Genomic DNA, 18,601 nt, shown 5'->3' on the forward strand with positions numbered 1-18,601 from the left:
AAGTCCCCTGCCTCAATTTTGGGATGATTTGTTATCTATTTAGGTATTCCACCAATGCCAGGTACATCAAGTTTATTGTGGAGATTTAATCCACTGCTCCTGAGGCTGCTGGGAGAAATTTCCCTTTCTCTTCTTTGTTAACACATCTCCTGGGGTTCAGCTTTGATTCAGCCCCGCCTCTGCTTGTAGGTCACCTGAGGGCATCTTTTGGGAAGTCTGAGGTTTTCTGCTAGTGTTCAGTAGGAGTTGTTCCACATGTCGATGTAGTTTTGATGTATTTGTGGGGAGGAAGTTGACCTCCACATCTTACTCCTCTGCCATCTTGAAGGAGCCTTCTTCTCTTTGCTTTCAATTTCACTCTTTAATTGAAATATATTTGTCATATAACGTTGGGTAAATTTAAGGTGTACAGCATGTTGATTTGATATATTTATACACTGTAATATGATTGCCATTGTAGTGATAATTAGCCCCTCTAATATGTAACATAATTTTCATTTCTTTTTTTGTGGTGGGAATAATTAAGATCTAGTCTCTTAGCAATTTTGATAATTATATTACAGTATTGTTGTCTGTATTCACTATACTGTGCAATAGATCTTCAGGACCTACATTTGTCCACTGGTTGCAGGTTTCTACACTTAAACAACCTCTTTCCTCTTCTGCCACCCCTAGACCCTGAGAACCACCATTTTACTCTCTGTGTTTATGGTTTAGCTTTTTTGGATTCCACATATAAGTGATATCACACAGTATTTTTCTGACTTATTTCACTTAGCATAACACCCACAAGTTCCATCCTTGTTATCTCCAATTGCAGGATTTTCTTCTTTCTCATGGCTGAATAATATCTCATTATGTATATGATATCATCTTTATCCATTCAGCTGTTTTTGGGCACTTAGGTTGTTTCCATATTTTGGTTGTTGTGAGTAGTGCTGCAATGAACATGGGAGTGCAGATATCTGAGACTCTGTTTTCGTTTCCTTTGGATATACACCCAGAAGTGGGAATCCTGGATCATCTGTTTGCTTTTTCTTTAACCTAATATAATATCATAAACATTTCTCTTCTGTTATTCTTTGGAAGAAGCAATTGCCAAACAATATCTGTCAAGAAATTATACCATAATTTATTTAATCTTTACCCCCTCTTTATTGGACAATGAAGCTGTTTCCATTTTTTTCCTATTATAAATGAGATTATATTGAAAACTGTTGTGCATAAGCCTTCATCCTTATTTAGGATTATTTCCTTAGGATAGATTCCCAGAAATAGAATTACTAGGTCAAAAGACTTGTATGTTTTATGTCTCTCTTGGTACTTGCTGCCAAACTACTTTCCAAAATGCTGTGTGAATTTATACTGCCCCATCCTTTTATGAAAATAAATGCAAGGGAATGTAAGCCCCTTAACAGTCAGGCACTCCTAGTCCCTGGAACACAGGCAGAGCCAAGAAACTCCAATTTGGAGGTGACCTTAAAGGTCAGCAAAGCTGACCCCTACTGATGCTCGATCACAGAGGTGTGTTTTGTGGAGAGCACATCAAATCTTGTTCCACAGTCGTGTTGATAATCGTACCCTCTCTGGGTTGGTTGGCCCCAGATTCTCTACACAACCTCAGCCAGGGGCTAAGCCTTGTTCATTTGTAATTTCACAGAAATTTTGCAGCCCTGTTCCATGCTGGACACATAGTGGGTGCTCAGTCCAGCTTGGCAGATTGGATACAGGTGATGAGACACACTGCCCAGATTGAAGCCCTCTCATTGTTTCCCTAGGTAGACAGCTCTGGCAGGACACCAGAGGCAGCTTTGTGTTGGGACAGAACAGTTGGTCCCTGGTATGGCCAGAGCTCAAGGGCACCAGAGACCCTCAGTCCCCAAGACTCCTCTTCTATAGGGTCTTTGAAGTGTGGGATGCTCTTAAAAAGCTTCCTAGAGACCCTTGCTCAAAGAGTCACATGACCAGGGAGGAATCATGTGACCAGGGAGGTAGAATCCATTTCTATCTCTTCTGCACCCAAGGTGTCAAGCCCTCCTGGCCCTCCCTTCAAGGTACTACTCTGACTCACACCTACCTGTGACATTTGCCCTGGTCATGTCCTTCAACCTGGCCTTCCCTTGCCCTTCAGGCTATATAGAACTCACCACTTTTCAAGATCCAGCATCCCCTAGGTACCAGCCCCTGGCCATGTGCTCAGGGTGGCAGTTAGACAAGCCTGCTCTAGTCCTTGCACACACTTGATTCTCTTAGATCTCTACAACTTTGTATGTTGTTCCTCTCTTTCAACCTTCAAGATCTTTCTCTCTGCTTCTTTACCTGGTTCACCCCCACACTCATTCAGAATATCTTCATTAATATTCAACTCTGCCCAGGCACTGGCCAACATTGAGTCACTTCCTCTTCTTACAACCTTAGAAGGTAGTTACGGTGACCATTATTTTCATTTTATACATGGCAAAACTGAGGCACAAGAGGTAAGTCTCCTGTCTGAGGCCGCACAGTCTTAGACTCTTAACTGCTGTATTTTACTGTCTCTCTTAGTAACTGCATACACTAAAGACAGCAAGGGCTACAAAATAAAAGAAGAGAGGCTGGTGATAGATATTAAAAAGGGGGGATGTACTTTAGTTCAAGGAGTCTAGGAAGACCACTGTAAGGAAGGGACATTTAACAGGATTCCTGAGGGTGAAATAGCTGGGTAAAGATAGGAGAAGAGCCTCCCTGGAAGGAAGAACAGCACGTGTAAAGGTCCTGTGGCAGGAGAGGGCTTTGGGAACTTTAGGAAATGAAAGGTCAGTGGGCTGGAGCTCACAGGACAAGGCAGCCTGTAAGAGAGGAGGTCAGAGAAATAGGCAAGGTCACATCATGTCAGAGCTTGAAAAATTTGGCTTTTATCCTAAGAGCAATGGGAGCCATCAGTCAGGGGAAACCATGCTCTTTGTTATGCTGAAAGTGATGCTCTGGCTACTCTGTGGGGAATGCATCAGAGAGGGCTGGGCAGGGGAGGTTGCTGACCAGTTGGGAGGCTGATGCAGCCAAGCGGGCAAGAGATGATCATTGTTGGTCACTATAGTGGCAGGAGATAAAGAGATGGAGATATTTTGAACATATTTTTGTTTAAGTCCTGATGGTGTTCCATGGGAATCTGCTTCCACAGTTGTCAACACTAGCTAGCTCCAGCACCTTCTCTCTGTTCCCATGGAACCTCACCCTCTTCTCAGCCTCTTGTCACATGGGCAATGATCTCCACCTTATCTCCTCTGCTTCCTCTCTGGACTGTGAGGTATCGGTTGTTCATTGTTTTTCTTGCTGCTGCACCCCTACTTCTAGAACAGTGCCTTTCAGTTGGTAGGTGCTTGATAAATGCTTTTAAAATTTGTCAAATGGGTCATTTACTGTGTACCAGTCTCTGAGCAAAGTTTTATGTACATCATCTTGTGTGCTATGCTCAGCAATCCCATATGAGGTGGTTACTATTTCATCCTCATTTTACAGATGAAACAAAGTCATAAAGGGTTAATTTCCTTTTTCACACTCATGTAACTATGAAGGATAGAGCCGAGGCTGGAATCCAGGTCTGCTGGTGACAAAGACCATGTGTGGGTCACCTAGCTATGCTTCCTGCCTGCACCTCCCTCCAGATGTGCCCCTTAGGAGAGCAGGATTCTTGCTTGGATCGTCACTGCATTAGACATCCTGGCCCAGTGCAGGAGGCAGCAAGTAGGTGTGAATGAAACTCAACCAAATTTAGTATAGACATACAATGTAATATTGTTCAGCCATAAGAAGGAATGGAGTACTGATACGTATTACAATACGGATGAACTTTGAGAACAGTATTCTGATTGAAAGAAGCTAGACACAAAAGAACACATATTGTATGAGCCTATTTGTATGATATATTCAGAATAAGTAAACCCGTAGAGACAGAAAGCAGATTGGGAATTGCCAAGGGTTGGAGTTGGGGTTCAGGAATGGGAAGTGACTGCTTAATGGGTCCAGAGATTTCTCTGGGTGTGATGAAAATGTTTTGGTACCTAGATAGAGGTCATGGCTGTACAACATTGTTATACTAGTTGTCAGTGAACTGTTTAAGATGGTAAATTTTATGTCATATAAGTTCCACCTTGATAAAAAAATAATACATGGGAATGAAATGTATTGATTCTAGCTTCAGGGTAGTAGTTAACTGAGGAGCAAGAAAAGGATTAAAAATGGGGCTTTAGCTAACCTATAATTTTTTATTTCTTTATAAATAAATTTTTTATTTCTTTATAAAAGATCTGAAGCAAAAAAAAAACCCCAATCTGCCATTACTTGAGTTGTCGCTGGAAATTCTTTTATATAGAGAAATGGAGCTAAGACGAAACAGAGTGCAATAGCCGAGCAAGAGGCAGGGTTGGCCAAATTTCAGCATAATTCTCTTTCCACCAAAGCCTCTGACTTTAACGTACAGGAGGGACTTCATACAGTGTATTGTGGCCACAGTCCCTGTCGCAGAATGAATGCAAGGTCAAAGTGAGACCTAACCACAGAGATCAGCTTCCCGTAATTAGTCTTTCTTCCCTCCAATGGCAGAGGAGTTTTCTGAGACAGCAGGGCACATCAGAGTGGAGGGCTGGATCTCCCCAGTTGAAGCCAAATCCAATGTCATGAAAAGAGCTGGTAGTGCTCAGGCTTGCAGGGGAGTGGGTTTCAGGCACCAACACTTACTGAGGGGTCCGTGGACACTGCCTGGGCCCCACCACTGTGCAAGTGCCAACATGGCCTACTTTCAGAGTCACCTCTTGGGTGGGTTGCATTTACCTCTGTTTTGCAGCTGAGAAAATGGAGGCTCAAATGAGGAACATGCTCAAGATCACAAGGGAATAAGACAGGGCTGGGATTCCAACCCTGTCTGCCTGGTGCCAGTAACCTGTGTTCACTGCAGTGATTCCGGCCTGAGAGCAGACCCTGGCACATCGAAGGTGTTGGATCAGCACGTGCTCAATGAATAAGTGAATGGTAGCAAAACAAGACAAATTTTTAATAGCCTAGTGGTTTGGTAAAGATGCAAAGAATTCAAACCGGCTAAGGGGCAGGTGTGCTCATAGGTTATTTGTGCAAATATTAAGCGGTACAGTCATTCAGTGGTACCACATTTATATTGACAAATATATATGAAGAGTCTGAAAATTTTGCAACCCTTTGTCTCAACAGTTCTATTCTTAGGATTTAATTTGGAGAAAATTTTAAAAATGTAGGCAAAGCTATATGTACAATGATGATGATCACAGCATAATATGCCTTTTTATTTTGGTCTTATCTGTTCTACAGTTATAGATTGATTAAGTCAATGACACATCAACAAAAGGACTACTTTGTAGCCATTAAAATCTATGTTCTGTAAAAACATTTAATGACAAAGACAAGTGTTTATAATATGTTACTTAAACGAAGAAAGTAGGCTACCAAATACTGTCTCTAGAGTTGGAACATTCATTTTGCCTTACAAAATAATATATTATCAGAAGATGAGACACCTCAATTCTAAAATACTAATGTGGCTATATTGCCTTGTGAGGAGGTTATGGGTGATTTGTACTTTCTACTTTAATTTCTAGTGCATTTTCTAAGTTTTCCATGAGGGACAATAAGCATATTCCTTTTGGTTTTAAAAAGTCAATAAACACTAACCCACTCTACCTATGCAATGGACAGTATCCTGTGTAGATGAAAAGAATGTCCTTTTTCTAAAAGAAATAAAACATTGATAATATAAAAGATTATTTGTGGATATTTATCTCAGTGTATTTTCTCTTCCTCCTCTCTTTTTTTTTTTTTGTTTTTTGGTTCTTTAATGTGTAATTTTAGCTCCTTCTCTTCCTGGTACCAGATTTAAACATTTGGTTAAAGTCCCAAATTCTCTTCTTCTACACTTTCTCATTGATGAATTTGACAGCAAAGAGTCTTGAATTTTAGACATCTGGGAATGGCCGTGATTTTGGATTTGTTTTGTGAAAAGATGTATTTGTTCAGTTGAGCAAGTGTGAAGCAAATGCTTTCAGCATGTCTATTAATCTTAGTGGCCAGAGTGATGTAAGGGTATGCTCACTCATGTTTTATGGTGTTTGGTTTCATAAAAATATGTTTGGTTTCAAGGCATTGGCCCCTGTTCTCTGTTTACTAGGAACGAGTTTGGAGTATGGAAGGCATCTTGAATTTTTTCCCAAACTTAGTTTGTTTTTTAATCATCGACTGGAACTTTGTGATGGTTATGACTAACACATTTTGTGAGTTCATGAAAACGTTTGTTTTAATAGGAAAAACCCCAATAGAATAGCGCTAGAAATGAACCAGAAATGCCCGACACCATGTTTTACTAAAAAACTCCTACTGGAGGGTTTAGGGATAGATCTGAATGGCTGTTTCTGCTTACCACACCAATAAGACATGGAGGCATCTTCATTTTGGTCATGGATTCTAAAAGGTAAAGGAAGAAAAACAAAGGGATTTTCCAGCAGAGCTGAGGAACTGAAGCCTGATTTATAATAGTTGGGACATAGCTGAAATTCTCTTTGGCTCACACCAGAGCTGAGGTTAATAATGTGCCCAATGGCATAAAATTAGTTTGTGTCTTCAAGAATCATTAGAACATTCTTTATCTTCATCAAGCTTCAGAAGTATGAGATGGCATGCAGCATTGGCTATGTTAATACTTAGTAAGAAGGTCCCAACACAGAAATGTGTGCATAGGATTTTGTAAGGAGAAAATAAAAAGAAAGAAAAAAACACTCTACATTTAAAAAAAAAGGTCAGAGAGAACTATAAGATGGTCAGGCATTATATTTATAATAAGAGACTCGTTCATTTATCCAACAGAGAGGTGCCAATCACTAATGTTAGAGATTCAAAGATAACTAAACCACATATCTGCCATGAAGAATCTTATAGCATCCCAGGGGAAAGAGACAAATAGATTTGAAGTGAACAGTTGCCATGAGGGAGATGTGTTTGAGGTCAAAGTGTGAATCAAAAGAGCAGTGGCCAATAAAACTCTTAGAGGAAAACATAGGAAGAACACTCTTTGACATAAATCACAGCAAGATCTTTTTTGATCCACCTCCTAGAGTAATGGAAATAAAAACAAAAATAAACAAATGGGACCTAATAAAACTTCAAAGCTTTTGCACAGCAAAGGAAACCATAAACAAGATGAAAAGACAACCCTCAGAATGGGAGAAAATATTTGCAAATGAATCAACGGACAAAGGATTAACTTCCAAATTATATAAACAGCTCATGCAGCTCAATATTAAAGAAACAAACAACCCAATCCAAAAATGGATAGAAGACCTAAATAGACATTTCTCCAAAGAAGACATACAGATGGACAAGAAGCACATGAAAAGGTGCTCAACATCACTAATTATTAGAGAAATGCAAATCAAAACTACAATGAGGTATCACCTCACACCAGTTAGAATGGGCATCATCAGAAAATCTACAAACAACAAATGCTGGAGAGGGCGTGGAGAAAAGGGAACCCTCTTGCACTGTTGGTGGGATTGTAAATTGATACAGCCACTATGGAGAACAGTATGGAGGTTCCTTAAAAAACTAAAAGTAGAATTACCATATGATCCAGCAATCCCAGTACTGGGCATATACCCAGAGAAAACCATAATTCAAAAAGACACATGCACCCCAATGTTCACTGCAGCACTATTTACAATAGCCAGGTCATGGAAGCAACCTAAATGTCCATTGACAGACGAATGGATAAAGAAGTTGTGGTACATATATAGAATGGAATATTACTCAGTCATAAAAAGGAACGAAATTGAGTCATTTGTTGAGATATGGATGGATCTAGAGACTGTCATACAGAGTGAAGGAAGTCAGAAAGAGAAAAGCAAATATCCTATATTAAGGCATGTATGTGGAACCTAGAAAAATGGTACAGATGAACTAGTTTGCAGGGCAGAAGTTGAGACACAGGTGTAGAGAACAAACGTATGGACACCAAGGGGAAAAACCGCGGTGGGGTGGGGATGGTGGTGTGCTGAATTGGGCGATTGGGATTGACATGTATACATTGATGTGTATAAAATGGATGACTAATAAGAACCTGCAGTATAAACAAACAAACAAACAAAAAAACAACTAATACTAAACTTTCTTTGGGTAATTTGTATGGAAATATGTTAATATAAATGTTTCAGACATTACATGAAATTTCTAAAAGTCTTATATGTTCTGGTATAATGTTATAAGTCATAATTCTAGTTATTACTTTTAAAATGTATATCTCAGAAATAACTAAATTGCATTATTATGAACTTTCACCAAATCGTTAAGCGTGGTCATTTTTAAGTCTTTTGTCATTTACAGAGAGTTCTGGGTGTACTCTGATGCTTTTGCAAAAATGTTCCTATAAAAGGGTTTCCTCTTCAAGGAATTCATGGAAAAGACTGACAAGTACATGTTTCTGGTAACTGACTATACTGCTGAACTGAATGAATAAGCATTTTCAGAACTCTAATGGAAAACTGATGAATTCATAAAAGTGCTAACAAAAGATCAAGATAAAAAAATTAATTACATGGGACTGAGTGAACTGATGAGGATGATTATAATTTTTGTGACTTTCTGTTTGAATAAAAAAAAAATCCCACAAGGAGTCAGAGGCAAAAAATATACAAATCAATTTTCACTGCAAAGTAAAGGAGCTATTACAGTGGAGGATTACTGGACTGAATGTCAATATTATGACATAGTATGAGTGTGTTTCGTGTTTGGTAATTGCAATCATTGTTACTTTTGTTGTGGTCATCCATTTACAATGCTTGGTCAGTTTATTTATCTCTTGTAAAAATAAAATACAGTGTGTGTGTGTGAGAAAAAAAAGAACTGACTATATCAGAAATTAATGAAATAACGTCTACAAAGGAATACTTTGGCATATTGAAAATTAATTAAATATTATGTGTATGTATGGTGTATTTGCACATATATGCTATATCTGTGTGTATATATATATATACATGTATATATATACATATATGTGTGTTGTACATATATATGTTTATATATATAGTCTCTTGGTATGGAACGGAAGATAATTTTCTGCTATTCAGGAAGAATATTGCTTTAAACTAAACAAACAAAAAAAAAGCAGTGGCCATTATACTTATGTGCAGAGTCAAAATTTTAAAATAAATGAAGGCACATGTCTTGACCATGAGACAAAGTTTTCTACGTATGAAAGAATATCATCTCTTTGAGTCTGGGTCTGCGTCACTGTGTCTAGTTATGTGTGTTTGAGAGCATGGGACATAAGACTGAGGTGGTCCATTCTGCAGGGAGCTGAGTGAGGCACACACATGTGCTGGGGTTGAGGCTTGGCAACTTGTAAGTTTGAGGAATGTCATGAGTTAGTCTCTCTGAATCTTGTCTCCATCTACAGAGGCCATAACTTTACTGATGTATCTCTTGAATATTACAACATTGATGTACAGTTACCTCGCTCCCTTGGATCTTGTGTTTCAGATGGATGACCTCCTTTTAAAATTTTAACTATAACAGAAATATATCCTTTTTAGCAGGAAGTAGAGGGATAAAGAGCTCAACAAATTAGTTAGAAATCACTTTTCAGAAAGAGAACACATGTTCTGCATTATGTCTCCAGGGGTTTTCCAAAGAGATAGAGCATTAATTTGGATTGAGAGTTGTTTGTTTTGGCTGTTGAGAAGTCTTATTGTGGTGTTTGTTAATTTTTAGCATCCCTTCCATGTTGTAAGTGGTTGAGTTTGCTCACATCGGTCATCTCTGAGTCAAAGGACTGTTATTAATTTATTACAGAAATATTTCTTTAGTGTCTTCTATGTTCCTGGCCTTTCTCAGAGCTGAGGGGACAGTGATCAGAAAAAAACCAAGACCCTTACCTTCATGGAGCATTAGATAATAAACACATAGACAAACAAATAAATAAGGAAGTGGGTGATGGAAGGGTTGTGTGCAGAGGCTGCCTCTTGTTAGATCCCCATTGCTGGTGATGTTCATTTAGATCAATTTTGGTGTCAGTTGTCTGGACAGGGTGGACAACACCTGGACTTTGGGTTCAGAGTCACCTGGGTCCAAATCAAAGGAATGGTGCCCATCAGCGTTCTTAGTGTGACTGTGTGACCTCAAGAGAGTTACATAACTACTCTGAACCTCAGTTTTTCTCATCTCTGCTTTGGGGACAAGGATACTCCCTGTCAGGGTTGTTGTGATGATGAAATGCATTAAGGTAAGTGAAGTACGTGGATCATATTCAGTGCTCAAAAACTGAGATACCTGCTCTTTTTTATTGGAGTATAGTTGATTTACAATATTGTGTTAGTTTCTGCTGTACACCAAAGTTAATTTGTTATACATATTCATATATCCACTCTTATAGGTCATTACAGAGTATTGAGTAGAGTTCCCTATGCTATACAGTAGGCTCTTATTAGTTATCTACTGTATATATAGTAGTGTGATACCTGCTCTTTTTTACGCTGTCTGCATCTCCTATTTCTGGTTCTGTTGGGATTGCTGGAATCCTAAATTGAACAGCTTTTCCCTGTTGTATCATCTCTAGAAAAGTAGCTCTGCAGGACACTTGTGACTTTTCCAGTTGTCGTTTAGCTTTCTTTACTGGTCATAATGTGAATAATGGCCACCCGAGGATGTTCATGTCCTAACCTGTGAATATAGCAAAGGGGCTTTGCAGATATGATTAAGTTGAGGGTCTTGAGAGAGGGAGGAATATCTTGGATTAACTATGTAGGCCACTGATGTCATCGCAAGGGTCCTTATAAGGGGGAGGCAGGAGGGTCAGAGTTACAGAGAGAAGGTGGTGTGAGGATGGAGGCAGAGGGAAATAAAATCAGAGGGAGAAGATGCTATAATGGCTTTGAAGGTGGAGGAAGGGACCAGGAGATGAGAAGTGTAGGCGACCTCGAGAAGATAGAAAAGGCAAGGAAACAGCTTCTCCTCTAGAGCCTCCAAAAGGAACACAGCCCTGTGAACCCATTTCAGACTTCTGGCCTCCAGAACTGTAGGATAATAACCGTGTTGTTTTAAGCCACTAAGTTAGTGATAATTTCTTATAGCAGCAACAGAAAACGAACACAAGCGACAACGGGAGACCCTGCCTGATTTCCAGGCAACAGGCAGAGTATGGGTCTCTGGGGCTGGGCTTCTTAACATGATTTCTGAAGCTCAAAAGAATGGTTTGAAGCCCAACTCTACCACCTACTAACCGTGTGATCTTGGGAATGTGACAGTTTCTCTGTACCTCAGTGTGCCTTCTATAAAATAGGATGAAAGCATACGTTTAGAAAATATATTAGGACATTGGCACGGTTGAGCGCTCAATGAACAAAAATTATTAACATAAATGAATTCTTACTGAAATGAATTGCTGTCTCCCTGGAATAGCGGAGGATGAATGAACTGTTGCCAAGGTGCTGGTTGAAACTCACCAGTTGTTTGAATGTTATGAAAGATGATTTTAGTTAGTATACATGTTCATTTCCTTAGAGAGTCTCTTTCAGCTGGGGCCAATGGTAGTGTCTTTCCCTTCCTGTTCACATATGGAAAGGGAATGCAAATTGGATGACAGATGCTTCTCAAAACTCTGTTTTGTCTTGGTTATAATTCAAAATTCATGTTGAAGCTCTAACAGCCAAATAAAATGTTGCCCTTTGAACTTTTTGCAATTCCATTTGTCTCTGGTAGATCACAGGCTGTTTTGTTTCTGCTCTGCACAGAGTTATTTCCCTGATAATTCTGAAAAACAGGGAGAAAGCACGTTCACATGAAATGGTTGTGATTTTTCTAAGTTTATCTAGTTAAGGTCATACTGTTCTCTAATGGGGTTTTATACTTGAAAAACAGAACACACTATTTGTGCGAATTTAACCTAAGGAAATAGTTCTTAATTCAATAAAAATATCTACATATACAGATGTTCATTGCAGCATTAAAAACAACCAAAAAATCAGAATAAACTATAATGTTACAAAAGAGGAGAATTGTTAAATATATTGTGGGATAGTCACCCAGTTGAATATTATGAAGCTAGTTGAAAGTGTGGTTATAATAGGGAAAATATTTGCAATCCACTGTTAAAAGAAAAGCCAGAAGATGAAATCTGTTCAGTGTAAATATAATGCTTTTTATGATTATAACTCACACATTAACAGCCTAGCAGGAAATATACCAAAATACTGTCATCCATTGTGTTAAGCTGGTGGAATTTTGAATTGCTTTTTTTCCCTTCCATTTTACAAATATTTAGCAATATATTTACATATCTAAGGGAAAAAATTAGTTAAAAAGCAAAGCAATAAGCCAAAGCTTCAGAACAGTATGGAGGATGTCCAAGAAAACTATGAATGCACACTTTTATCTAAATGAAAATGCCTAAAGAGTTCTAATTTCTTAGATCAGTGCTGATGGCAAGAAAACAGGGGTGAGAAGTCTTGGCCATTAGCACTTATCAGGGCATGTGGAGACCTTTCTGGCACATACACTTTCTAGCTTAAAGTCAGCCAATTTTGTTTCATGAAACAAAGAAGAATTTTTCCTTCCAAAATACTTCAGTTCTGATCATGTCAATAATCCCCATTCCAGCACAGGGGCTACAGAAAAAAGAAAGAGGAAGAATAGCTATTATTTACTGAGGGCTGGCTATATGCCAGGCTCCGTGTTGAGTGTTTTACATGTACTGTCTTCACTCATCCTCACAGGTCTGTTACGTGGGTACCATTATATGGGTTTTACAGATGAGGTGCTCAGAAGAGTGAACACTCGTTGGGGCAGAGGCAGGTTCAGACCTGAACTGTTGGACTCCTAAACTCATTATTTCAACCAGGAACTTGACCTAACTAGGCTGCCCTGAGACCTTAAGCTAATTCTGTATAATACTCTGTTTTTAAGAGATGCAACACAGTCTCGCTAGATCTGTAATTCCCTGCCATGGCTGTGCAAGGGGAATTTTTAAGTTTAGTTTAGTTTCAAATAGGCAACACACAATGGTGTTTGAAAAATTCATATAATAGAAGTATATATAGTGAGAGTAAGTCTCCTTCCCACAACCATCTCTCATTCTCCAGTTTGTCTTTTCTGAGAAAACCATCGCAAAAGGGGAGCACTAAATAAATACAGGTATCAGGGACCCATTCTCAAGTTTTAATGACTTAAAACCTAGGTTTGCCCAAGAACCTGAATTTTTTAACAGGCTTCCCTGATAGTTTGGGTGCAGGTCCTGGGGTTGAGGATCATTGTTTCAGTGATACAGTGGTGTCTAACCAAAGAAAAAAATAGTAAATAGCAAATTCACACTGCTTATGTCAACAATATTTCACTTGCATACAGCCTTTCAGGAATATAGGTGTTTGATAAAACTAGTTCACCTTTTCTTGGATTTGCAAAATCCAACAATTTTAGAGAGTGGTATATTTTATTTGGAAATGTTTCTCAGCAGAGGTAGATTTGAAAATGATCTCAGGATTCCATGTATCCTGACTCCAGCTGGTGTCTGGGAAGGAGCACTGACCTAGGGGAGGCTGGGTGTCTCAGTCAGCTCAAGCTGCTGTAACAAAATAGCACATACTGGGTGGCTTAAACAACGGCATTTATTTCTCACAGTTCTTAAGGCTAGGAAGTCCAAGATCAAGGTCCCAGGCAATTTGATTCCTGGTGAGAGCTCTCTTCCTGGCATATAGATGCCATCTTCTGGTTGTGTCCTCACATGATGGAGAAAGGGCACTCTGGTCTCTCTTCCTTTCCTTATAGGGACACTGATCCGACCAAGGGGGGGTCCCACCCTCATGACTTTATCTAAATTAATTACCTCCTCAAAACCCCACCTCCAAATACCATCACACTGGGGGCTAAGGCTTCAACATAAGAATTTTGAAGGAACAAAAACATTCAGTCCAGAACACCGGGCTCCAGTCCACTCTGCCAATGTCCAACCGAGAGTTCTTGGGCTACTTCGATTGTCAGGCTTAGTTTCCTCATCTATAAGGTAAGCTGATTGGACCAGCTCAAGGGTTTCCAAAGTGATCTCTAGTGGGATCTGGAGCTCTCTCTGGGGCTGAGATGGAGGAAGGAGGTGGTAATTGGGCAGGTAGATGTCCACCTTAATAGACCAGATGCTTCCTCACCCTCATCATTCCGCAAGAGCATTTATCTATCTATCTATCAAATCATCTATCATCTATCTCTCTATCAAATCATCTATCCATCTATTATCTATCAAATCATCTATCATCTATCTCTCTATCAAATCATCTATCATCTATCCATCTATTATCTATCTATCTATCTATCATCTATCTGCCTATCTATCATCTATCATTGTTTTAGTATTAGTTAAACTCCAGACTGCTTAGATTTCACCAGCTTTCCCACTAGTGGTCTTTGTCTTTTCCAGGACCCAATCCAGGAAACCACATTGCAGTTAGTGTCTTATTTGATTTTGCCTTTGATTAGATTTTATTCAAACCAGTGGTTCCAGAATAACAACACAAAATGCTTTATATCCACTGGATTAACTGCTCACTAGGTGTCTTCCACTTATTTGGGCTTAAGGCAGACATGTATGAAGATTAACTGATGCTGGGAGATGAGTAAGGTCTTTGGAGTCAGGCAGAGCTGGTCTAGTTTTCGCTCTTGGAGGATATAGGACAATTCACTGAGCCTCCCTGAACTTCAGGATTCTCATTTGTAAGATGGGAGAGTAACACCTAATTTGCACATTCTGAAGATAAAGTGAGTTTGGCACAAGATGCAACTGTAAGTGACATTTTGGCTCTGGGGTCTGTTTTCCACATCCATACGGTGCTACTGACCCTCAGTTTTAGGGCTGCCTAGGCCACTACCTGGCTATACTATTGGTGCTGTCCTCCTGACACTCTTGTCCCCATGACAGCTGAGCCTTTTAAACACGTGCATGTGCCTGGAATAATATTTAACAGCAGGCTGCTCTCCTGCTCCAAGGAAAGGCCCTCTGATATCCAGTGTTTCTTCATACTGTTGAGATGGGATTTAAAACATGCATCCTGATTCATTTATTTGAAACTAGAAAAACATTACACAATTAATACATATTAATCATGGAAAAATTAGTCTGTATGGATAAACAACAACAACAACAAAAAAGAAAATAGAAATCAGCTGTTAATCAGACCACCCAGAAATAATCCTGTTATCATTTTGGCATCTACATCTGGAAAGATACATATTCTCTCTCTCTCTCTTTTAAATTATACTATTCTATGCATTACTTTTTTGGGGAATCCTATTGTCATTTACTTTATATTTACTCATATTTCCGTATAATAAATATAATTCTATAATGTAATTTAAAAATGATATTATAAGTTTGTATGGAAATTGTCTTAACTAATTCTCTATTGTGGGATGGTTTGGTTGTTTTTAACTTTTGCTTTCGCCAGTAACATTGCAGTACGCATCCCTCTAGTGAAATCTTTGTGCACTATTCTCCAATTTGGAAATTTGAAGCTGGCAGCTGTCATACTCGGCCCACACCTTCCTTTCCTCTTGCTTCCCTTTGCAGAGTCCCCTGTGTGGTTTGTTATGCGTGTGGTGAAGGGTATGCTCCTTTGAGGGCAGCGAGCACTTGTTATTCATCTTCTCCTCTCTGATACATGGCACCATTATGAGCTCTCCGTGTGTTCCTACCGTGTCTGCCACCCTGAACTTGTGCCCCCATTGCTGGTTCTGCTTGGATATTGATGTCTGGGTTCTTAACTCTGGTCCATCCCCTTACTCATTCAGTAGAGATCAGTTGAGAACCTAAGACATGCAAAGCAGGAATCCAGACACTGGGGAAACAGGGCAAATAAGAGAGAAAATGGTCCTGCCCTCAGGGAGTGGTGCTGTAGAGTGGTAGGCAGACAACAACCAAGGGAACAAATGCAGTGTTAACCTCAAATAGCGGGAAGTGCTGGAAAGACTAGAAAGCACTTAGGAGGATGGAAAGTCTTGGGAAGGAGATCAAAGGAGGTTTTCCTGAGGAGGCAATGTTAGAGTAGAGATCTAAATGAGACAAAGGTGTGACCAATGAATCTGGGTGGACGAGTGGTCCCTGTAGAGGAGTAGCCACTGTAAGGATCCTGAAGCAGGAACAATCCTGCCTGTTCCCAGGAAGGAGATGAGATAGCCAGGAGAGAACAAGGGCCAGTGTGTTGAAGATGAGCTAGGTTATGCTGGGTTACATCATGCTAGGTCATGGGGGCCATGGGGAGGAGTTTAAGTTGTATTTGAAGTTCAATGGGAAGGCCTTGAAGGAAACGGGAGAGGAACATGATCTGGTTTTCATTTTCAAAAGATCACTCTGCTCAAAATTTATCCTAAGCCAAAATTATCCAGATGACAAAACACTCAGCAGGGAGAATGATAACTCCTCAGCAGATACTGACTTAGAGGAAGGAACAGGGTTTTCTGAGTTTTAGTTTCCTGAGCTTTCCAACTTTCTTTTTGTGGCAGATACTGTTATAAAATCAATATTTGCTCTCCATCTACTTTTGCTACTACAATTCCAGTTTTGTCAGCTGGCACTATATGCCCACTGCCTAGCCTCATTTGCCGGTGGCCTTGGGAGGCATGTGACATGATTATAGCCAATAAGGTATATATATATATATATATATAAAAAACATTGAATGGAGAATTCTGGAAAGATTTGCTTTCCTGAAAGCACCATACACAATGGTGGGTGGTACCCACCCCCTCCTTCTCCTCTGCCTGTGATGAGCACAGAGGTGATGTCTCAAGCACAGAGTCATCTTGATGACAAGCATGAGGATGCAAGATAACATGTTAAGGATGAAATGGTGGGAAAAGAGAAGCAGGCTGGGTCTCAGGGGCTTTAATGAGCAGCTGAACCCATGCCAGCGACCCCCTGACTTTTTGTTGTGTGAAGAAATAAAAACCCTTCCTAGTTTAAGCTGCTGTTACTCAGATATTCTGTTGACTGCAGCCAAAGCATTCCTAAGTGATGCATTTATCACTGAGGAAAAGTGAGCGCTGACTTCATTAGTGATTCCCCGGAATAATATGCAAATCATTAAAATTCTGAACAACTCAATGTGTTTAAATTGAAATGATTACTGAACCCAACTTGGGAAGCCTGAGTTTCGTGGATTTGGGCCCATGATCTCCATGCTAAACCTAAGTCTACTTGATATTACCCAAAGGAAAACAAACTAGAATCAAACTGAAGGAATGGTTGAACTTCAGATAAATATTTGTTCATAACAACGGATATTAGTTCCTAAATGATGTTTCCAAGGTTAAAAGACAATTTTGAAAAAATATTGTTTGATATTATTTTGCTTTAAAAAACCTCTGTATGTTTCCACTTATATATTTACTTTCTGCCATGAAAGAGGAGGATTCTATGCACTTCCTTCTCCCTACCACCTCCAACCTCCTGATTTTTGTTAGTTACATTATTATTTTGGGATTGCCTAGAATGATCATGTTTATATTCTGTTCTGCCAACTCATTCCCACTGTTCGTCCGTCTTGGTTCTGTGATTAAATGAGTTCAGTGCTTACTGTTGTCCTTTTCTCCATGGCTGGGTGTTTAATTTTGATTCATGCCTTGTACGCTGGATTTCATCATCAGATATTTCTCAGGAAGCGCTTTGTTACTATAGCCCTTGAATTCCTGCATGTTTAAGAATGTTTCTTAACATTCTTGCATGTTAATGCCTGTTTCTTTTATAGACACAGCAGAATATGACTGAGTAGAAAACTCTTTGGGTCACCACCCTTTTCCTCTTAGAACGTGATAGATGTTGTTCTGTTTACTCGTGTTGAGTGTTGTTTTGGAATGAGAAAAATCTTGTGATTCTTGTTCTTTGCATGAGGCAGATGGAACATTTCCTCTTGAATTTCAGTATCTTCACAGTGCATTCGCCAATGTTGCCAGTTCTGCTTTTTTTCCCCTAGGATACGGTGTGTCCTTTAAATCTAGAGATACCTAGCTTTCTTTACTTCAAGAGCTTTTTACGCTTTTTCCTGTTCCCTCTTTTTTTCTGTTCAGAATACCAGTTTGTGTTCCTCAGTTCATATTGTCTTGTCTGTCATCATTTTCATCTCATTTTTCCTTTCTATTTCATTTCATGTGATTTCTTACACTTGGCCTGTGCTCTCAACAGTATTTATCTATTTTCTGCTGATTCTAAGTTGACTTTCATCTCTCTAATTGCTTTATTTTTCTCTTCCATTTATTTCCTGAGCTCTTCCGGTTCACTTTTCAACTGGTTTTCTTCTTATTTCTCTTTTGATCACTTCTATTGCTTCTCTGAACTTTCTTTTCTGAAAAACTATGCTGTCAGTTCGTTTAAGACTGAAGAGAACTAATTTCTTTGTTCTCTGGAATAGATCATTCGTGGTGTGTGTATTTTTAATCTGCCTTCTGTATTTGTTTTTTTCTTCCTCTTGCAATACCCATGCTGGGGCCCTTGCCGCCTGGTTTCTTTCTCAGTATTACTCAAATATGAGTAGGTGCATCCAGCTGTTTGACTAACAGTAGTGCAAAGGGGGGC

The 18,601-nt window shown here is 39.4% G+C and overlaps 1 protein-coding gene across 7 annotated transcripts in view; it reads right to left on the reverse strand.

Annotated features, from left to right (window-relative positions):
• Positions 1–18,601, reverse strand: part of C1QTNF7 (C1q and TNF related 7) — a 125,544-nt gene that overhangs the window by 30,715 nt on the left and 76,228 nt on the right. Inside the window, exon 1 of one of the 7 annotated variants that reach the window (XM_060148495.1) lies at positions 11,423–11,472. The exons of 5 other annotated variants lie outside the window; for them this stretch is intronic. The gene's annotated coding sequence lies outside the window, so the exon portion shown is untranslated. Of the gene's footprint in view, positions 1–6,421; positions 6,441–11,422; positions 11,473–18,601 lie in introns of those variants that run through there. One more of the 7 variants, XM_060148491.1, reaches the window with a different exon arrangement.

The sequence above is a fragment of the Lagenorhynchus albirostris genome, chromosome 4 (assembly GCF_949774975.1).
Source record: "Lagenorhynchus albirostris chromosome 4, mLagAlb1.1, whole genome shotgun sequence".
Taxonomy (NCBI): Eukaryota; Metazoa; Chordata; class Mammalia; order Artiodactyla; family Delphinidae; genus Lagenorhynchus; species Lagenorhynchus albirostris.